This window comes from Panthera tigris, chromosome D1 (genome assembly GCF_018350195.1).
Source record: "Panthera tigris isolate Pti1 chromosome D1, P.tigris_Pti1_mat1.1, whole genome shotgun sequence".
Taxonomy (NCBI): Eukaryota; Metazoa; Chordata; class Mammalia; order Carnivora; family Felidae; genus Panthera; species Panthera tigris.
In genome coordinates this window covers 39,072,889-39,078,888 of record NC_056669.1, presented here as the reverse complement: position 1 = coordinate 39,078,888, position 6,000 = coordinate 39,072,889, and positions in this window count along the sequence as shown.

Here is a 6,000-nt window from a genome sequence, read left to right as displayed (position 1 = left end):
GTCTGGCTTGGAATTCATCACACTAAGACCCCATTCCAGGCAGTGTGATAGACAACACAAATGATCACCAACATCTAGTTCTCCTCTACTTCTAGGCAAACAGAGGATTGTGCTTCCCTTAGAGTTGGACATGGTTGTTTATATTGGCTAGTTATGACCAGTAATGAGAAAAGGGATTGGTGTCACTTTTGCACCAAAGCATTTAATTCTTGGTGGCCAACTCATCAGCTCTCCTTCTTTCCCTGTTACAACTTCCAAGGCATAGAAGCAAGTTGTTATATGGAGGTGCCATATGATCAAAGCAGCCTAGAATGATAAGACAACAAATGGAAGATATTTGCTCTGGTGAGCCACCTGATCCTGTAGCTGACTTTTCAGGAGCAAGAACTTAACTTGTACTGTGGGCAGTCAAGAAGATTTGGGGATTGTTTGTTATCACAGCATAACCTAGCCTACCCTAATTAATACCAACAGACTCCCTATGGGACTGGTCTTCTCTCCGTTACAGCTCAGGCTGGTGCTCTGAGAGACACGTGAAACCATGCTCAAATGTACTTCCCTCCTCAAATTCAGCAATCTCTTTTGTATCTGGAGCCTTCAGCTACCACATTTTAAACCATGGATACGGCAGAAGATATAGCTCAGAGGAGGAGAGTTGGGAAGGGGCAGATTCCTGCATGGTTGAGGGGAGACATCCCCTCAGGTGTAGTACATGCTGTGGGCTGGGTCGTATATGAGTTTCCCATGATTGACTGTAGTGGCCTAATGAGATGAGGTCAAGATCATCATCCCAAGACCACAAGGAAAGGAAAAGATCAAAGTAGCAAATGAGGGTCAAGTAAGAGAAAAGGGTCAACCTGGCTGGGAGCTGATTCAGCACCACAGACAGATCCCGTGGGCCTATTCTGATTATTTTTCCCAGGCAGCTCAGTCTTCAGTTAGCCCTGCCTTTGAAGTGTCCTTGTAGGTTCCAAATGCCCAGCTCTTCCCAAGTAAGAGCTTGTCATGCCCTAGACCAGGGACCATGTCCTTATTCATCCAACACAGTGCTCCCAACTTATTTTTCTCCATTGTATATGATGCATGAGAATATTTACCTGGCATCCTGGGATAAATGCTTGGGGCTGCTTCTGGCTAGAGGTGGCAAACATGTGAGCTCCAGCTATCCTAGGCCCTGCCTTATGGTATCCTACCACACTTGTAATATCCTCCTGGGAAGTTCTGATCCAGTGATCACTCCTTACCCTCTACTTGTCAGGGACTCGGCTAGGTCTTCTAGGTGACCTTTGGGCCAAGCTAGGTCTGGGTCTTCCATCACTTGATCCTGGCTCCTTTGGACCCTCTTCCCAAATCTTACTATGCTCATAGCCAGGCCAGAGGTCCAGAAGACTAAGGCAAAGCACCTGGGACTCCCCACTCCCTCCTACACTCATTTATTCATTTGGCACATATCAAGCACCTGCCATATATTAGGTTGATAATTACCTCTGAGAATACAGTGGAGAACAAGATGGATATGGTCCTGCTCTCCCATAGCTTACAGTCCATTAGGGGAATCTATTAACCAGCACTTATAAGAAAGTCTGATTAGTATTATGATGGGGACATACACAGATGCTATGGATTGCCCAGCTGAGGAAACTAACTTGGAGGATGGGTGAGTTCAGGGAGGACTTTCGACAAGTTTCGGTCCCCTTTTGAACTATGCCTTAATATGTATCTAACTATACGTAACTGTGGGGATCTAATGGACGGCATGAAGTATGGATTTCCCATGACTTTAAATTCCGCCAACATTTTCCAGGCACTATGTTGGATGTTCACCCTTGAATTACCTAACAACAACACTGAGGGAAGGGTTTTGTCTTTCTAATTTTCTGTGCAGCCTAGAGAGGCCCCACGGCTAGTTTACAACGGACTCACATGCTGGACTCTTTTCCATGCTACACTGAGCCTATGGGAGCTCCATTTGCCCTCTGTCCTGCTTCTGAGAACACATACCTCAGCATTCTGAGAGCTCAGGTCCTTCTGCCCTTGAAGTCTTCTGTGGAGAAGCAGTATTCAAGTTAGCTACAACTTCCTCAAGGTGTTTGGTTGCTTCAAAGAAGTGTTCACTGCGTGTGTGAGTGGTAATAGGACTGCTCTCGTGGCCCCTTGATGTAAGAAGGTGGCAAATGTCCCTGCAACCCGTCACCAAGGATTTCCTTCCACCAGGTGAAAGTGTCCTTGTGGAAACAGAACAGTGATCCTCACATCACTCCAGCCAGAGGCACAGACAGGAGCAGAGGCAGCATGAAATCCCCGGGACACACCCCTGTCCTGTCTTATTGTGAAGGAGATTTGGCTCTTTCTTATTGTGATTTTCACTCCAGACTTGATGGCTCTAGCTGTGTTCCTGCCAGAGTTGCCCATCTTCCTCTACGTTTAAAAATGAGATACCTGGGCGCCTGGGTGGCTCAGTCTGTTGAGCGTCCGACTTCAGCTCAGGTCACGATCTCTTGGTCCGTGAGTTTGAGCCCCATGTCGGGCTCTGGGCTGATGGCTCAGAGCCTGGAGCCTGCTTCCGATTCTGTGTCTCCCTCTCTCTCTACCCCTCCCCCGTTCATGCTCGGTCTCTGTCTCAAAAATAAATAAACGTTAAAAAAAATGAAAAAAAAATAAAAAATAAAAGAAAAATGAGATACCTGTTTACCTCTTTTTTTTTTTTTTATGGGTTACTGTCAGGCAACGATTCTCAAACTCAGGGACCACAAGTGTCCAGAGGAGCACCCACAGATAGACCTCAGCTAGTTTTACTGCATATAATGTGAAAAGGTCTGTGCTTTCCTTGAAGGCAGAACTTCAGTTAGTCTTTCTCTTCTCACCTCAAGTGAACATGACCTCAGGCCTTTGCTCCCACTATTTTCTCAACCCATGATGTCTTCTCTCTTGCTGACTGCCTGGCCAACAGTAGCATGTTTTCCAAATCTCTGCTCTACCTCCTTTATGAGTCCCTCCTTGACCACGCTCCTCTGCAAGGTAGAACTTATCTTCTTACTCTAGGACTCTACTGTGTGCTGCACACACATCTATTATAGCATCCATGATGTTCTGTCACAACTCATTCTTCATAGGGTGCAGGTTGGCCACCCAGCAAATACTTGTTGGATGAGCTCAGGTGTTCCTGTGGAAAGAGCCCTGAAGCCAGAAGGCCTGGACTTTGGTAAGTGTGTGGGTTTGACTAAGTCATCGCACAGCCCTACGTCTCATTTTTATCTTCTCTAAAATGCACAAGTTGGAGCTGATAAGGTGGAAGGCAACTTCCTGCTCTAAATTTCTATTTAGAAGTAAAAATGGAAAGACCACTGTGATGGTCTTTTGTAGGGTTGACTTGGCTAGTCTACAGCCCCTACTTACTCAAACACAAATCAAGGTATTGCTGTGATGGTATTTTGGAGATGTGATTAATGTCCATAATCAGTTGATTATCACAGATAATAGGTGGGCCTGGTTCAATCATTTGAAACGCCTTAAGAGCAGAGCTGAAGCTCTCTTAAAAAAGTAATTCTGCCTGTGGACTCCAGTATCAGCTCATGCCTGAGAATGCCAGCCTGCCTTTTCTGATGACCTACCCTCTACATTTCTAACTTGCTTATGCAGTCCTCACAGTTGTTTAAGCTAATTCCTTGCAGTAACTCTTACTATGTATCTCTTATTGGTTCTGTTACTCTGGTTGAACTCTGACTGACATAGCTTTATACTCATGGAAACCCCAGTCAAAACCCCAGGTCTACTACTTATTAGTTGTGTGATCTTAGGAAAGATACTAAATGGCTCTGGGCCTCTGCTTTCTTATCTATAAAATGAGAGAAATAACTACTTCATAGTTAATAATAAAAGCTATTCTTATTTATGTGTTTTAGAGCACTACAATGTTTGGTACTTTCTATGTTTCAGCTTCTCTGAGAAGCACTTAACATATATGATCTCATTTAATCATCTATAAACCCTTATATGATTAAATGACATAATGCATGTAAATGATGATAAACACAGCCATACCATATACATTTAAGATGCTTAATAAGAGTTAATTCTGACTTTTCCTTTCCTTTACAAACATTTTTTTTTTCATTTCAGAGAGCATTCCAGGAGAGGGGGGCAGAGGGACAGAGAGAGAGAATCTTAAGCAGGCTCTACACTCAGCACAGAGCCCAACATGTGGCTCAATCCCACAACCCTGGGATCATGACCTGAGCTGAAATGAAGAGTCAGACACTCAAGCGACTGAGCCACCCAGGCGTCCCTATGTATATAATATTTCTAAATGGTAAGCTGTCATAAGGCAGATCCATTCTTTGTATCTATTCTCATGAGGCTTTACAGTGATGGGGAAGGGGATGAGAGTGGGAAGACAGATCTGAACTGGGCAATTGGTAAAAATAAATACGCTGTAACTGTAAGGGATTTTTTTTTTTTTTTACCCCACTGGTCTGTACCATTAAAAAGTTCTGGAAACAATGGTTTTGACCATGTATATGACTTAAAGAAAACAAGCTATGGGATTAAAAGACAATTAACTTCGTTGACCCACTCTCATCTCCAGATTGGTTTGCAGATACATCCCTCTGAACATTAAATTGCCCTGGAATTCTAGTACTTTTTGTATGAGGATTTATGAAGATGGTCTATATGCATCAGAGAGGAAGAGGAGATCACCCCTCACTCCATGGAAAAAAGTGAGGTGACCAGAAATGTCATGAAGTCAAATTAGAAAATATCAGCTCTCTGGATTAATCACAGACTTGTTTCACTCTGTAAATCAGATTAAAAAGTACGGTACCTAAAACACTACCTGGATGCACAGGGCTGGATTAGGATTTGTGAAGATATAGGTATATAGACATAGAAGTCCCTGTGTGCCAGAAAGAAGTTTCCTCCGTTCTAGGAACTCCATGCCATTTAATATAATCAACCTCACTTATTCACCCTGGCCCAGTCACTGAGCAGATACAGGCCTACCCACCGCCTCATCTTCATGCTCAAGCATAAAGGAAGAGGAAGAAGCAAAGTCGGTAGTAAATGGGGCACTTGTGAGTGGGGAAGAAGGTGCTTAGATACATAGCCTCGGAAAGTAGTGCCTGGAATAAGGGGTGGATTGTTAAGTAGGTGCATGGGAGAAAATGTGTAAGCACAGAAGCGAAGGATTAGACAATCATCCATGAATGCAAGTTTCCACGCTAAGTCCCAGTTTCCATGTTGCCCTGGCTCTTGCCCCAGGTCTACAACCCCTTATAATCGGCCATACTGATGTCCATTCCACCAGTATGCAGCCTCTGTTGTGCCCTTTTCCCAAGCCAGTCCTGACTGATGTGGGAATATATTTTTTAATTGTTTACTACAGAAAACAAACATATAGATAGAAGTAGAGAGAATAGTATTACGGATCCACGTACCCACTCCCCAGCTTCAACAATTTTCAATTCATGGCTGATCTTGTTTCATTTATATTCCCACATACTTCTTTCTCATTCCATGAATAATTTTGAAGAAAATTCCGGACGACATATCATTTCATTCACAAATATTTCAGTACGTATCTCTAAAACATAAGGACTCTAAAAAATAACTAATATATTTATCAAGCCTAAATATTCATCATAATTCCTTAATAACAGTAAGTATTCTGCCAATGAATCATCTTTTTGTTAATTTGGCGTGCTTGAGTCAGATTCCAACTAAGACCCGTTCGTGGTTATTTAATTTTATATCTTACAAGTCTCCTTGACTCAGCAATACCCTCCCACCTCCTTTTTCCCTCCACTTGCAATTATTTGTTGAAGAGAACAAGCTGCTCATCCTGTAGAGTTTCTCACAGTCTTGATTTTGCTGATTGCATCCGTATGGTGTCATTTACAGAAATGGTATTTACAGAACACAGTCTGGGTACTAGGGTATTCAGTTCCTACTGATGGACATTTGGTCCTTCTAGTCTTAGTGCAGGAGGGTTCCTCTGACCTC